Raw genomic sequence first — 18,007 nt, 5'->3', positions numbered from 1 at the left:
TTGGCCCATCGATCCAGCCTGTCCAGGTCCCTCTGCAGAGCCTTCCTACCCTCAAGCAGATCAACACTGCTGCCCAACTTGGTGTTGTCTGCAAACTTTTACTGAGGGTGCACTCGATCCCCTCGTCCAGATCATTGATAAAGATATTGAACAGAACTGGCCCCAAAACTGAGCCCTGGGGAACACCGCTCATGACTGGCCGCCAACTGGATTGAACTCCATTCACCACAACTCTCTGGGCCTGTCCGTCCGTTCTATGTATGTAGAAACATACAGAGAGAAACACTCAAGGACTTCAAACTGTTTTCCAGGTGGTTTAAACAAATGAGGATAGCACAACAAATATTTCTTTGACCTATACTGTGAACATGCACGGCTGAAGTCTGCCGGGTATGCTAATAGAATATTCCTTGTAGCTTTCAAGTAGAAAGAGCTCTTTTCTGACCCCAGGTTTTTTACATTTTCCCATTATGTAGAGTGACTATTTTGATAGGCTAAGGTGACTGATGATAGCTGAGTCTCAAGGTGGGAATGAATCTGATTGCTGGTGAATTGGTAGAGAAATGAATACTCAAAGCAATTGTCAGTTACATTATTGGCATTGCTTAGACGAAAATCAAATAAAACTTTGAAGCAGGTAATAATTTTAAGAATGGTCATTGAATGACAATATTGACAAAACTGAAATGATGAAGAGACCAAAATACAATAAGAGAAAAAAAAAAAAGAAAAAAACCCACCCTGGATATTGTCTTTCTTATCAGCATTATTTTGATTGTTTAGTTCTGAGAAGAGATGAAATTAAATGATCTCTGTGGCAGTGGAAAAAATGTTGCAGGCATCAGCTACAGACTGAGGTCACACAAAATAAAATGGACCTGTTTTCATAAGAAGCTCCATTCCTTTAGGAAAGCTGTTGTATCTATACTGTATTTCATAAGGTGTTGAGTGACAAATTCTAGTTTGTTATGAGACTGGCAACATGTGTGAAGCAATCCTGTTTTAGACACCTAAGCCCCAAAGATAAGATATGAGATATACCTTGGTTTTCAGTGAGTATCATCATGTATAAGCCAGTGAAGAGTCCTCTGGGCTAGTATTGATTCGGAATGACATATCCATACAATAAGCTGCAGATTCATGTAGGATTACTGATTTAGCTTTAATACATTGGTCTGAAAACTGCAGTGATTTAGGAGTAATTAAACCTCAGCTGTAGGAGCAGTATGGATATGTATGTAAGGTAATCACACACTCTCCCAGTTTAATTTGCCACTGAATTTGAATCGACACCAGCCCTTTAGATAAAGATCCGATCTCAATCTTTTTGATAGATCAGTCCACAGAGAGGCAAATAATCTGTGATTTATAACCCCGTCAAGTTCTTTAATGTTTTTGGAAGGCCAACTGTAAAATTATAATGGGATACTCAATATTGAAAGGCTAGTTAAAGAATTTTATGGTGTTGGAAAAAGCACTGACTGCAATAACAAATGTTTAAAATAAAAGCTGCTTTAATTGGTTTACCAAGATGTTCTGAAAATGCAAACAAGGCACTGCACTCTTAAAGTGCTTCTACCCAGCAACAGACCCTCACTCTCTACTTAGTAAGTGAATGAAATTCATGCTAAATAACTTGTAGTATCCCAGAGACAGAGCTTGGGTTTAAGACGGGAAAGAACTATTGTAGCTAATGCTGAAAGCCTGTGTTGTTTTAAGGTTAATCCATTTGTTGGAGCAGAATTTTTGCTTATGAAAATTGCTGGAACCATTGACACATCTGCTAAATAGGGAACAATGTTTACCAGCAGAATGTGGAGTTTAATGGTAATAACCGCAGTGAATTACTGTGCACTAAAATATCTTCCAAGTCTTGTATCTTTCATCACACACCTTTTTGTGCTCAGTAATCCCTAAACTTACATAATACAAAGAAAATGGCATTCAAAGTGATCTTTATGAACGTTTTTTGTGTTTCATAGCTTGAAGATAAGAGCTTCTGTCTGCTGTGGAAAGTCTCTGTCAACAGAATCTGCTTGATCAAAGCATCCTTTGTCAGTTATTAGTAGAAGGAGTGAAAATCCACTAAATTGTGATTCTCTGTTATCTGTAGCATTTTCAGCTTGCAGCTTTTGCAATTTTCATGCTTCCAAAATTGTAACAATAGTTTAACATTTCAAATATGTTTTTGGCATGCAGCTAGGAGAATATCAGGCGATGTATTTGTTTCTTTTCTTTGGAAAATAATTGAGGGGTTTTTTTTCCCCTCCTGCAACATATTTCTGCTGCTGCTTGTTCTGTTCTCCATCATTTCTGGACTTTTAATGCATGTTGATATGAGCCATTAACCACCATAGCTGAATGGGTCCCTGCTTAGCTTTTCTGGTAAACTAAGCTACTGTCGCATGCAGGACACTAGCCAAAGCAAAGTAAGAAAAACTGAAACTAAATCATAATTTCATTATAAAAGCAAATGGTTCCTGTAGACCAAACTGAAGGACACAAAGACAGTAAGATATGAGACAATGTAGGACTCTCATTCGTCCACCTGCTCCTGTGAAAGGTGACTTTCCAGTATTCTCTCTTATCTCCTGTTATTCCTTCTTCACTTTAAAAATCCTAATATATCGTATTTCCCCCTTACGGTTTCCAATATTTTTAAACAATTGAATCACTCGAGTGACTGACTTCCTCCACTATGCCTCATCAAGTAATTGAGTTAAATTGATTCAAAATAAAGTGACACACTTTATTTCACAATGATTGGTTTGAATCAACATTTGCCTTTTTTCCCATTGCCTCTTCATCACAAGCTTTTTCTCTCTAATGTTCCCAGAGTTCTTTCATTGTCTTTACTAAGGCAAGCAGTGAGCATAAGCATTGTTCAGATATATCTGCAAAGAATACTGTGTCAGAACTCTTGTGCTGCTATATGATGATTAGAGCTGTTTTTAAAATCCTAGTTACTTTCACACCACTAAAGAAAAAAATCTCCAACCAATTTTTTTTTTTCCCAAATTGTCTAGTAAGATTTTCAGAGAAAAACAGAAAGAGGTGGAATTAAAAAGACTCTGAAAAATATTCAGAAGCTCAAAAACATTTGTCATAGAATAAAATCAGATTTTGTGAGTCTTCTCAAAAGACGTCTACCAGATTATAAAAAAAAAAACAAACCACACTTCATTTTTAGGGGATAATTGAAAATATATGGGGGAAAATAAGAGAAGAATTATTCTTTTTTTCCATTGAAAAACTGGAAAAGATAGTGACCAAAGTAAAAGAAAAAAAATTCCTGAAGGCATACTATAAAAAATGTTTCAACACAAAGCATTCATTCAAGTCTTTCTGTAATGTATTTCTTTGTGTTTATGATTCACTGACTAACACTTTAAACCATTGTGAGCTTTAAACAGGAGTAATAACACCAAATGTCTGAAAATGAAAAGATAGATCACTGTAAAGAGATTCCAGATGAATCTCTGAACTTCAGTGCTTTATTAACATATCAGTTATATTATCCCTGACATGAAATTGCACTAGATGATACTCTTCGGGAAATAAATAACAAGCCTGAAACCTATGTAACTGTAACACTTCCTCTTCTGATAGCTGCTGGCAACAGCAGGTTACTTTACTAATAGGAAAAGTGTATTTCTAAAATGTCAGTGATTGCAATCAGGTTTTCTTTGAATGTATTTGAAAAAAAAAAAAGGAAGAAAATCTGTTTTTCTTTTCTCTTTGGTCTGATCTTATCCCAGTATCATTAGAAAAACACCAATGCTTCATTGGTTAGGTTGTTCAACCAGATTAATATTCCAGTACTTTTTCCTGGAGAATAGATCTAGACTTGTACATTGTAATATAGTTAATGATCCATTCCTACTCTTGCTATTGTTGGAAGATTGCTATTTATAATTTCTTACAAGCACAATGTGCATTTTAAAGAATATTACCAAGGGGGAGAATGCTCCTGATGCTAATCCTTTAATATTCAAACAACAAAACTATTCCAGTCACCAAGGCTGCAGTAATATTACCTTGTGCAAATAAAAAAAAAAAATCAGAACTTTAAAAAATATATAATCACTGTCTATCCTGTAATTTTGTTTTCCCATATTTTTATTTTTCTCACAGTTTTGGAAGATTAAATATTTCATACTAAAGCTCTTAAAATCCAAGAAGCTATTTTTATGCATGTAAGAATTTTCATATGTATACAATTTATGTTGAAATGAAGGGGCATCTACATTTGTTATCTCCTGAATTAAATTAGTATCCATCAGTACTAACTTCACCAAAGTCATTTTTCCATGACCTGGCATAAAGAAGGACAGAATTTATTCTAGAATACTTACATCAAATTAAAAGGTTTAGAATGTATAGCTCAAATTAAAGGTTTTGGAGGACCTTTATAATAGTTACTTTATGAGTAATAGTTACAATCATGAATGACTTCAATTTGGTTTTGCTCCACAGAGGAAACTTCTTTAAATTCATAGACACATTCATATGAATGAAGAATGAGGGCATGGATAAATATTTCTTTTTATAGTCCTATGACATAGCTTTTATTCTTGTGTATGTAATGTTGATAGTCTGGGAGATGCAGTGTAATTATAAGAATTGTTTACCCACCAGTGAAGATCAAGAAATCAGAATGTCTATTCTCCACAGAACAGGAAGATTGTAAGTTAGGAATATCTGGAAGGCAGTCAAAAATAAAGCCAAGAGGCAGTCAAAAAGAGGTTCAGTACAACAGTAGCTAGGCATATCAGGTATCAAATAAATGCCACCTTCATGTTCATTTGCATAAAGTGAACATCTTCCTGATGCTGGTCAGGAAGGATTTGTGTCTGGTTTTGGGCAGTTTCTGGGTAGCTCTGTTTCTAGATCCCTTTCCCTGGAGCAAGTGAGGATACTGAAACAATCATCCTATAATCCCATCAGATTGTGGTGTTTCTGCTGTGGGTTTTGGAATGAAACAAAGCAGAAACTATCTCAAGGTGGACAGAGACCTGGGTTGTGTAAATATTGCTGATGTGTGAACAGGTACCAGACACAAACCAAAGATTTACTTGTGCTAAAACATGCCCAGCAAAGACAAAGTCATAATTAGCTCTAGCCCTTTTAGTCATAGAATCATAGAACAGTTTGGGTTGGAAGGAACCTCTGAAGGTCATCTAGTCCAACCCCCCTGCCGTGGGCAGGGACATCTTCAACTACATCAGGTTGCTCAGAGCCCCATCCAACCTGACCTTGAATGTTTCCAGGGATGGGGCATCCACCACCTCTCTGGGCAACCTGGTCCAGTGTTTCACCACCCTCAGCGTCAAAAATTTCTTCCTTATATCTAGTCTATATCTACCCCTCTTTAGTTTAAAGCCATTCCCCCTTGTCCTGTCGCAACAGGCCCTGCTAAAATGTTTGCCGCCATCTTTTTTATAAGCCCCCTTTAAGTGCTGATAGGCTGCAATAAGGTCTCCCTGAAGCCTTCTCTTCTCTAGGCTGAACAACCCCAACTCTCTCAGCCTTTCTTCATAGGAGAGGTGTTCCAGCCCCCTGACTATTTTCGTGGCCCTCTTCTGGACCTGCTCCAACAGGTCCGTGTCTTTCTTATGCTGAGGGCTCCAGAGCTGGACTCCAGGTGGGGTCTCACCAGAGCAGAGTAGAGGGGCAGAATCACCTTAGGTTTGTAACTCTTTTGAAGGCCTGTCTTTACCTTTTACAACTGTCTTATGACCACTGCTATTATTGATGCTACTTTCTGTTCCATATTGTCTGCTTTATTTGAACATGGCAAACCTTAAAGGGCAGTGGCCTTGAGGACATAATAAAGTAATGTGATGCAAGCAGGAGAAATATGGACTATGAAAGCAATGGTAGCATGACAAACTCCTGTTGGATCAAAGTTAGAGAGGCAGATTGCCCTTAGGACAAGGACACGCACTTGCAAAATGGCATACTTTGTAAATGGGATGGAAAATAAATAAATAAATAAAACAGTGTTCAGTAGATAAATGCAAAATACAGGGAGATCTGGTTGACGATGTGACTGATGGAAGAAAAGGATCTGATCAGGCCTCTGCATTACTAGGCTGAAATAGAGAATATGAATTCTGTTAATGAATAATTCATAGAACACGTTTGGGAGCTTCACATATTCACAAGGATTTAGAAACATTAACAGTCACGGAACTGTGTTGCAAAGACTGAGGTCTGCACCTGTAGAAACGTAGGGCTGGAAGAGACTTCTGGAGGTCATCTAGACCGTTTTTCTGTAGGAGGCAGAATCAGTCATACCCAGATCACCCCAGTAACATTTGTATAATTTTCTTAATTATACATAATATGTCTGGTGAAGGAGATTCTACAGCCACCCTGGGTAGCTGCTCATGACTTTAATTGTGGTCATAATTAGAATGCTTTTCCTAATACCAGCTTCATTCTGATTTGTCTTAATGAAGACAATTTATTTTCCTTAACCATCCTAAATGGACAATATTCCTCTTACGACTGCAAAACTGGCTGAAGAGAAATAATGAGCATGGAGGTTGGATTTAATTCAAGGACAGAGTCATAAACATGGAAACAGTACTTTGCTTAGGTGCTAAATATCATAAAAAAGTGGGTCAGATTGTTCTTCATGTGTACACTTTTTTATTAATTAACTCTTTAATAATGATTCAAGAAACATAATACGAAGATTATGTATGAAGTAGCCTTAAATTGACATGTGCAATATATGATGAATTCACTGCTCTCCTTCACAAAGGAGAATCTGCTGTCTTTGGATGGAGTAAAAGATAGTTTTGTTCCTAGTAAAGGTTTGGCCTTTACTAATCAGTAAGTGAACAAGACAAGAGATCCTGTCCCAGCCAGTTCCAGGACACTTAGACAGGGAATTCTTGTCTCCTGCCATAGGGTCACTCTGCTTCAGACATACAAGGCGTACAACTTTGCAATGTCCTGCTGTGCGTATTATATCAAACACGGTGGTCTCATAACAGTTAGGAAAATCTTGTACTTTGGACTTTGGTTCACTTCATTAATCTCTTCCTTGTCTACACCTATATGGATATACCAAAGGATAAGAATTATTTTGCCATTCCTTAATTTATAGAAAGAATAGCCAATGTATGTTTTTTTTCTTTATACTCTTGCCTTGAAAAATGCAGTCCCCCTGTAATGACTTATGAACATTCATCTGACTCAGGCTATGCAATCAGAAGGGGGGAGAACTTTCCTCTGACAATAAATCCATGAACAAAATCAAAACCAGACAGATAAAATGAACCTTGTTCAGCTCAAATCTTTAAGTGCTGAAAAGTGTCTTTTACTGCATACAGCACATAGCTACCAAAAAAGATTTAATCAGAAAGAATAAAAATAGTGTTCACTTCAATGTTTTCTGTGTGTTGAAATTGTTGGTAGGAGAAATGGTTGTATTATATGAAAAATAACATTTACTTAGAAAGTCTCATGTCAAGAAAAAGAAGAAAAATGTTGACAATATTCTCTTGGAACAAAATATATTTTTTCAACTCATATGAAATATTCTTCTTTTCTCTTGAGTCTGACCACTGCAGAACCTTATCTGATACACTAGATAGATGAATTTCTCCATTAACATGCCAGTGCTTATATTTGCATGAAAAATATCCACAAATTGAAACCATTATACATGTATTCTTTATTAAAAAAATATTTAGTTTTGTCAGTCTTACAAGCAAAGTCGCTAAATTGTACTCACTGGTGGCTACATTTCTGCAATCTGCATGTTCTCGATCAGTCCCCTAAAGGACTTGTTGTATCTATTGGAAGATATTAGAATTACTTGCATAAGGATTACTTATGATGAATTAAAATTAGAGATTTGTTGCCCTTTGTTTTTATTAATATTCAGAATCAAATATTTCAAAATGTGTGGACTGTCATTTTCACTCATGTATGTACACAGTACATATAAGGTAAAGTACTTTAAAGTGCAAAATTTCCATCAGACTTCCCTGCTGAGCATAGAAACAAAACATTTCTGATACGAACTGTTGCTGAACTGAAATTGAAGGAAAGAGGTAGAAACATTTTTTTTTTCCAGATCTCTCTGTTCATGGTCAGACGCCACAGCAAGAGCTCCGTCGTCAGCACCATCAATTTGTAATGGTCTGTGCCTGACGATAACTACAGAAATAATCCAGGAAACTGACTGGACAAGGATGGATTTCTTCCACCTGCTTGCCGTCACCTATCCATCTACATATGTATTTGTAGCCCAGGGATGGAGCTCTTCAACCACTCCTTATCCCATGACAACACACACATTTATTGGATATATTCTGTTCAACAAACAAACAAACAAATTATAATAAATGGCTGTTCCAATCTCTAGATACCTTACCAGAGAATTTATCTGGAATCGAAGTTCTGCAAAAGCAAGCTAATAGTCTTTCTCAGTGCCAAAGAAATAGGAAATATCCTCACCTCAGCTCCAGTTCTCCCAAAATCAATATCACTTCCCAACCCTTTGTCTGAAGTGACCACAAAACAAGACTGCCCGTAAATCAAAAGCTATTGCAGATTAATGAGATAATATATGCCCGAGGAAGCTTACAGTTCTTTTAGCTTGGAGGAGCTGGGCAATGGTAGAACCCGTCCACCTCATTCCTTCCAAAGGTTCAAAGCTTCAGTGTTTTTGTCCAGAATGGAGATCTTCCCTGAGGTTTGCTACTCTGCATTCACACTTCAGAATGTGTGTGTGTGCGATACATGCACTTTCCCCAGCAGTATTTCTCTAAAACTTTGAAGGCAAGACTTTTGGAACTATGTCTTATACTCGTGTGTAAACTCTGCCTGGCACCACAAGACACTAGCCACAGCCAGGGTTTCTTGGCATTATCACAATAGCATCCCTGATGATAATAAGGTTCTGTGATACCTCCAGGGCCGGGGACACCTCCTCTTGTTCTCCCATCTGTTCTGAGTGTGTGATTGCCCCCAGTGTCAGGTGGTAACATATTGCCAAGTAAATGCTAAGCAAATATGCGTTGCTGCCAGAATGACACTATTTCTCTGACTCCAGCACATAAAATGGCTGATCTAATAAGTCAGTGCTGGGCAGCTAAGTGATTGGGGAAAGCATTACTGGGCACAATTTATGACAGAACATACAGAACATTTCGGGGTTGCAGAACATTGTCAACAACCTCATACAACTGAACCCGGCTTCATTTCTCAGCCACTACTCTGACCCAACGCCTTATAGATAGGCAGAAGAGAAATTAATTTGTGGCCCAATTGCCCTCTCTTGGAGATGCTTAGGAGGTGCAAACATAGTTTGTGCCTGTTGCTATGAAATAAAATCCCATTTGATATTGCTACCTTTAAACTGGTAGCCCTAGGACTTTGCTAGCTGTCCTTAAAATCCTTCCAGGCTGACGTATCTAAGTAGAGGCAGCTTAATTCTCCAAATCAATATACAAGGGGAAAAAAAGTCAGCTGGTGTTTGACAACAAGATAATACAAGTTGTATGACTTCTTTCAGCCTGCTCAATTATTGCGAAGGCCAGGGATTATTTAACACACTTAAGAGTTGTTAATTTTCATAGCAGTAGCTTGCAGACAGCCTAAATTAAAACAGACTGCTGCTGTGCTGTTACTTTAGATAATCTCTCAGTTAGGTGCTCTGAATTTCCAGACAAGTTCATTAAACACAAACAGACAGAGCTGCAGTATTTACATGTGCAAAATATTGCCAAACAGAGTTTGCTGTGCTGAGCCATGCCAATACTGCATTCTTCTTTTATTTGCATATCACCTCATGTTATCTATGAGGTATTATGCTAATTGATGCTATACATAGTATATGGACACATGCTCTCTAAGTTTAAAATAATGTTATGACATTTTATCTTGAAATGTGGAATAATTTATAAAGAAGCAGTCAGTTTCATGTATTTTCAATTGAATGCAAAAATGACTGACTTATGATGAAGCAGCCATGCAGGACTGCTAATGCTGCTCACATCAGGGACCTGATTCATTTCTAAACAGCATTAGTCACCATCTTGTTTGTAAATTATTATCTATTCTCTTCCTGATCAGCTCACAATCATGAAGTAAAATTAGCTGAAAAATCAAGTGAGGTTGCATACCAATAACATGTTAATAATTTTGAGAAATGTTTATACTGCTTTTGATTACAACGTAGGAAGTCTGGCTTGCTGTAAAATATGCTTAATGCTGTGTTAACTGAGCAGTAAGATAAAATTAAAATATCTGGAAAAGTGTGGCTAGATTTCCAGGTGGAATGTTGGTGGCATTTGCAAAGAGTATCTGGTGCATGGTAAAAGAGGTATGGTAAGGAAAAGAAAAGAAGGAAAATGACTAAGAGAAAAGGGTTATTTTTGACATAATTATGAGGTTCACAAATTCTACTGGTGGTGACAGTGGGGTAGGAAGATTCCTTGAAAATGATTGAAATGACCGAATACTAGCATCTACATCCTGCGAGAATATTTACTCCAACATTATTTTTCTGAGTTTTGGCTGGAATATTTATTGTTTTTATTAGCCATTAATAATCAATCATACACCTAAATACACCTTTTTATGCACACAGGAGAAGTTCCAGAGAAAGATTGATTAGCCTGATGCTACCAACTTGAAAAGCAAATTAACAAATATAATATTGAAAGAACCACAGGAAATATTTGCTAAGGACAAGAATTGATTGAAGACATGAGCAAATGTTTTCAAAATGTCCATAGTAAATATAGATCCAGAACTTGTCAAAACTGGAGTAGAGCAGAAGAGGACAGGATGGGAAAAATAATAGTCTGAATTCATTGTACACCAGCTTTAGAGATGAACTTTTAACTATAAGTTTTTAGAGTAAAACAGTTATGTCAAACTTCATATTTATAAATCACTTTCACATTTTCCACTAATTTGAAACAAAAATAACTTCTCTGTATGTATGTATACATATAAATATACATATACAGATATATAAATATGTATATATATAGACATACATATGTATATATACACACACCTATTTGTCATTTTGGAAAAAAGCCTTTGGATTTCTGCAGAGATTTGAGGAAGTTGTTATCAAATTTGAATTCTGGAACCTTGATCTAGACCCACACAAAATTCTTCAGCTGTGCTTTAAGCTCAGACAGAATTGTTTAAAATATAATAAATTACTTAAATTTAAGAGGCAGCTCAAAAGCCCACAAATGTAAACATTAAGAGCTTTTTTCCTGACAAAGGCAATGTGAATAACTGATTTTTCATGTTGGAAGGCAAAGTGAAAATCTGAAAAGGAACTGTTTTGAACAAACTGAAATGAAGTTGTTCCAGGGTTTTATTTTTATTTATTTTCATTTCCCCCCAACCCAGTCACTCAAATTATTGGAATTATAACATTATTTTATTATAATTTGAGCAGCCACTCTCATTATATGAAAAACTGCTGGATAACTAATGTAAGATGCTCCTCTGAATAATTTGTGATTAATTATTTCAATATGGAATCAATTTCTTTACCCTCAGATATACAGCCTCCTTTTTTATGACTCTGCCATTATTACCTTTTTATCCATGACACCCATTTTGAATGAATATTATAATGTGTTGGTCACTCAAAGCAACTAAAATCTTAAAAAGTACCTGCTTTTGAAATTGAGATTTGGATGTTCTTTTGAATACATTTGTATACTTTGATGAGGAAACAGCATCAGTGGTAATAAAGAAGTATAACACACAGGGCAAACAGTGTCACTTTTAAAGAAAAAGTAAAAAGTCAGATGCTGAGGGACACGAACAGCATTCCATCAGCACAGTCAGATTAAGTTAGATGGTAACACTGCCTGACCAGACAGAACTGGTTCCAGATAAACTGGAATAAACACACTGACAAACAGGATTATGTTTTGTAAATATTGCCATGATTTTGGTTTCTCTTGTAAGCATGTGTGCCTATATTATTGGTTCTAGCTTTTACAAATAATTTCTTCTCTGTTTGTTTCTTTTCTAAGCCTTTCTTTCCTCTGATTGCTCATTTTGACCATTGGCTGGTAGGCTTTAAAACAGTCTCTTTGACATAGTTAGCAATGCTATGTGCCTGCTTTCCCTAAAGTATTGACATATTTGTGCTTTATACCTTCTTTTTCTAATGTGGTAAAGACAGGAATCTGGAGTCATTAAGATATTTTTTACATCTTTTCAAGACTTGGCATACGTTTGGCCCTGTCAGAGCATCCCTAAAATATCAATCAGAACAATTCTTGGGGGACATATTGTTTGGTTAACCTTGAATGAAACTATTTACTGACTGATTGGACTGCTTCTTGATTATAGGGAAAATTGTCAGCTATATTGTGGAAAAATTGATTGGATTCAGATTGAACAGTTTGCCTCTGCACAAGCAGAACAAGGTCCTCTGGGACAAATAATACATTTGTTTCTATTTATTTTCAAACACAGATCCTGTCTGAATTCTGCAAAGAACTTTACATCAGAACTGTGATCTCAATCCATGCCAGACTCAGCTGAGGAAAAGCCAGTGGTGAAATACTGAGCTCAGTGCTAATAGAAACTCTTAAAAACCATAATGTGATCTGAAGCCATCAAGGCACTGACAGTCATAGCTCTGTCGTGGTTTAACCCCAGCTGGCAGCTAAGCACCACGCAGCCGCTCGCTCACTCCCCCCCAGTGGGATGGGGGAGAGAATCGGAAGGGTAAAAGTGAGAAAACTCGTGGGTTGAGATAAAGACAGTTTAATAAGTAAAGCAAAAGCCGCACACACAAGCAAAGCAAAACAAGGAATTCATTCACTACTTCCCATCGGCAGGCAGGTGTTCAGCCATCTCCAGGAAAGCAGGGCTCCCTCACGCGTAACGGTTACTTGGGAAGACAAACGCCATCACTCCAAACGTCCCCCCCTTCCTTCTTCTTCCCCAGCTTTATATGCTGAGCATGACGTCATATGGTGTGGAATATCCTTTTGGTCAGTTGGGGTCAGCTGTCCCAGCTGTGTCCCCTCCCAACATCTTGTGCACCCCCAGCCTACTCACTGGTGGGGTGGGGTGAGAAGCAAAGAAGGCCTTGACTCTGTGTAGGCACTGCTCAGCAGTAACGAAAACATCCCTGTGTTATCAACACTGTTTTCAGCACAAATCCAAAACATAGCCCCATACTAGATACCAGGAAGAAAATTAACTCTATCCCAGCCAAAACCAGCACAAGCATTTTTAAAACACTTTTCTGTAATCTTTGTAGCAACACTCAGCACATCGCTGACCTCCTTGTCAATCTGGGTAAGAGCTTGAAAGCGATAGAATTTAAGAACTAGATTTTGTATATAATTTTCCATGAGATTTTTTTTTCCTTTTTGATAAAAGAATATGTATTTACTGGAAGAAGAAGTGTATCAAACAGGTTTTAATAAATCCCTGTCAAGACATATGGAGGTCTTCATTTGTAAGGAGGTCTCTTTTGTATCCTACCTGGAAACCAAGACTTGCATTGTACATCATACTGAGAACAGATTTTGTATTTGTAGTTTAGGGGCTTCTAAGTTCCTACTCCACCCAGATTTCTCTTTTCGTTTCTAGGCTTGGGAAGAAACTCTGAGATTTTTATTCTTGATACATAGTAGATATGAGTTCTGGGAGCATTCCAGGGAAAGCCCTCTTCAGGAGTGAATGAGGATACTCTCAGTGAGTCTGGGCATATGGATATTTCATTACATTTGTTGACTGTAAAGCTTTAATTGCCTTCATATCAAAATTTTGCGGCAAGTTCCTTTTCCATAGGCAATTTAGGGTACTTTAAAGTTTTTCCAACTTGGAATTAAAATTTCTTGTCAATTTGGAAATGTAGGGACAACCATTACATTTTATCACCTTAACTTTCAAATTGTGCATTTACCAAGTTAACTGAACATCTGTCTTTTTCTTTTGTTTAATAACATAATTTTACTTAAAACCCACAACATGTTCTGTGGATTCCTCCAGAAAACCATTTTGGGAGATTTTTGTTAAAACAGGTTAAGAAACATTATTTTTGGAACTCTGACAGCTGACACGAAAATTTCAGTTGTCTTGCAATCGATGATGAGAAGTACTTTCATAAATATTTTCCTTCTTTGGAGGTTGAAGACATTTTTCCTGGTACCTCTAGAATGTTTTGCCTGTAGGAAATCAACAGGACTGATCTGACATGGTTTCACTGACTTAGCACATGAAGACCTCAAATTATAGTGCTGAGCATTTGCTCTTTTTTAAGCATAATTCTTGAAGGGTCCTAATGATCTTCATCAAGTTCTCCTTTTTCTTCACAAGTGAAGGAAACCAGGATTGCACTCAGAAGGAAGATGACATTACGGTGTGTTTTGTCCCTGTGCAGATAAACCTTCCTACCTCATGTCTCTAATTCTTCCAAATCAATGTTTGAAGCTTTTTTTTCCCAGAGTTTGGCAGAAGTTACAGCAAAGCAGCAGGCTCAGAATCACACTGGATAAAACAAGTGATATGATCCTGGCTAGAGGATATCTGCCATATCTGCCTCTGTCTGATATTTGATACTTGTGTGGATATCCAGGGCTTCAGTTCTTGTTATTGTTGGATGATCAGCATTCAGCAGAAGCCAGGATTACCTTCCCTTATTTGCATGTGGTGGTGAGATTATAGTTTTATTTCTGAAGGCCACTTTGTCACTTTAAGACTTTGCCAGCTGCAAGGTGTCCTACTTCAGACTAGTCCCTATGTTCATTTGGAAACAGCACGTCATGCAAATGATAGACCTCTCATCAGTGTGGAAGACAGGTAATGAAGATGTTCCACTGGTGAAATATAGCAGTTACTCACAGTTTCCAAGTTCTGGTTGTAATATGTACAATTTAAATATCTTGAGCCCTCTTTCCTTGAGAAATAAACAATTTGTTGCTTAATACAGTGCTTCTCAGCCTCTACTAATGCAAAAAGATTTGCAACACCTTTTTTTTTTTTAAATTGAAAATGAAATAAAGTTTTATGGGAAACCTTTACTCTCAACTTTTTTGTACTTTTATTACTTTCCTTTTTTCTTGCTGACTTGCAAAACATGCAGAAGTGGAAGGCTCTTTTTCCTTGTAATTTCAATATTTTCTAATGTCTTAGGGACTATGAAGGATCCAACCTGAGTAACACCAACCTGGTAGTAGGCACTCCCTTACAGCAGTAAAGAAAATGATATAAACCTTTGCTAAAATAGCATGGACATCTACATGGGAGGTTTTTTTTCAGTAGAAGAGAGGGAACTGAAGTAGGTTTTTTTCCTTGCTGAATTGTTAGTTTTGAAACTCATCCTCCCTTCCTCCTCTGAAACAGTGTGGATGTGTTTGCCTTCAGGGCATGCTTCAAGGATCAACATTTAAAGCTGAGTACTGGGAAAGCAGAATTTGCTTGAGGAGCAAATTTTATGGCGGGATTATAATTTCTCCCATCTCCCTTTTAGAAAAACAGGATTTCATTGGTTCTTGCTTTATGCAGTAGAGGTTGATAACTTTGAACTATGCTTAATTGGCATAGTCATCCAAAACTTAAACTTGTTTTAATCAGCCTGTTATAAATATACAGGTACAGCTATAATAAATGAATGCAAATAAATCCTTTCTCTATTTTTCACTGAAATAACAGGACAATGTGACTGCAGAACTAACTTTAAAATAAATGACACAGAGACCCCACATTCTTTCATTATGAAATGTCATCAGAAATGCTTCTAGAAGTGCTTCTTAGTTATTCCTCAACAGAATAGATTTACATAATTTTAATTGCAGATGGTATCTGCTGCTTTTAGAGTACATGGCCAAAGCATGTTTCTTCAACTGGCATATAAATAGATGGTGATTTTTCATCACATCTCTATATGTAACATAACTGAGATAAAAAGAGTGTAAGTACAGTGAGAAGATATTTTTGACTGCCCTCTTAAAGATGTCTGGTAGAGGAAAGCATGAAGTTAGTTAGTGTGGTTTTGAGGAGCATTTTTATAAACTTGATGGTTGTTCTTTGATTGTACAAATCAGTTTCAAGGTTTGTGTAGAGAGATGTTTCCTTTTCTTCTAGTCTAATCCACACTGATATATAGAGATGAAATATTGCACGGGGAAGATATCAGCCAAGTAGCTGCTGTGTGACATGCCTATTGTGGGACTCATTTAGGATTGTCTCTTCATCATCCTGAGGATCCTTGACCATTGTACAATTTCTCCTTTGTGTAACTCACTGTTAATTGCCATAGTTGTTGTTGGCATTTAATGTTATTTAAGAAAAATAATAATGTGGAAAACCTTAACATCTCATTTAAAAAAAAAAGAAAAAACGGTGTCAGCATTTCCCAAGAACTTCAGGTGTCTCACACTTACAAGTTATGTGCACGTTTGTTCCTTCTGGAAAACATTCAAACGGTGAGAAGAATGTCTCCTCTTCAAAATGAACTCTTCATGATGAATCATTTATTAGATAAAGGTAGGATATTTTTGTCTTGGTTCATAAAATTCCTGAAAAGACCCCGTGACCCCACTGTGGTCATTATCTGAATTTCTTCAATGGATTTCTTTTGCAATATCCTTTTACTCCAAGGGTTTGTGGTGCACATACTGGATGAGAATTCTGTTGCGTGGTGGTAATTGTTCACCTAAGCTATGTGATTTTGCTTCCATTTGTTTGTTCACTGTGGTGCATGTAAACAAAACTGGAATGGCAAAAGTGCTCTTTTATTCAAAAAGATCTATGGAGTTTAAAAAACAGAAGTGTTGCTACAGTTGGAAGAAGGACTAAAAGTAAAACCAATGCATCCTTACTCACCATATTCACATTTATTTCTGTATTTACTTCTAGTCCGGGTCTATGATACATTTTTATTTAAAATACGGACCTGAACTCTCCAACTTTTTCTGAATAGACTAATTGCTATATCCTTGCAAGGCTTCACTGAACTATTCTGGGTTCAAAAGTCTGCCTTAACAGAAGAAACTTCTGGACTGGACCTTCTGTTGCAGCCACAGCCTCAGGTCCCACACTTCACTCTCCATTGTCAGAAGGAGTCATGTGAACATGTAGAGATAGTAGTTGAAACATGTCTTATTTCTTCACTGGGACATATACATGTTTTTTTTTCAGACTTGCCAAAGCAGATGTTATATATACAGATTTAGTACAAAGTCAGAATAGTGAACAAGGTTAATCCTATGCCATAGCCACAACTGATCAAAATTTCATCAAAACTCCACTTGGAGAATCTTTGTCAGAACAATGGGGGAGTGATCTTTTTATAAACAATATAAAAAGGTAAGTAACAGAAAAAAAGAAAACAATCCTAAAATAGAAAACATTCAACACTTTTTTATTAAATACTTTGTGAAATATTTTGGTGAAAAAAGTAGCTTTCATTAGATCATGCAAAAAACTTCCACAGTAAAAATACAAGGGCAGATCTCCATCTGAGTACCTTGCACTTCAAAATAACAGATTTCAGGATTATTCTCATACATTTTCATTTTCTAGTTTAACTGTTGTGCCACTCTTGAGTCTTGACGTTGAAGAAAATAACATCTTTGCAGTTCTAATTGAAAACAAGACCATGAAAGCAAGATCAACTGAAAATACAGCGACCTGTGCTTTTGATGTGTTTGGCATTTTATTGTGAATATTTCACATAGGCCCAGAAAGAACAATGCTTAATTTTATGATCCCAGATTGAATTTAGAGCTCTGTCAGCCAGAAAATCATCTTTGGACTTGTAAACTATATGCATTTGATCCGGAAGTCACTGAGAGAGAACAAATATGGAACCTCACAATGTTATTCATTCAGAGTTACTTTTTGGCACATAATAGCTGGCTTGAAAGAAGAGATGCAAACAAATACAAGTTCATTCAAGCATAAAAAGATGGGTTTTCCAAGTGAAAACCAGCATAATCTCTGTACCAGTCCTTAGGCCATTTCCAACTTTATTATA

Source organism: Pygoscelis adeliae, unplaced genomic scaffold (genome assembly GCF_000699105.1).
Source record: "Pygoscelis adeliae isolate BGI_AS28 unplaced genomic scaffold, ASM69910v1 Scaffold108, whole genome shotgun sequence".
Classification (NCBI taxonomy): Eukaryota; Metazoa; Chordata; class Aves; order Sphenisciformes; family Spheniscidae; genus Pygoscelis; species Pygoscelis adeliae.
This window is presented reverse-complemented; position numbering follows the sequence as displayed.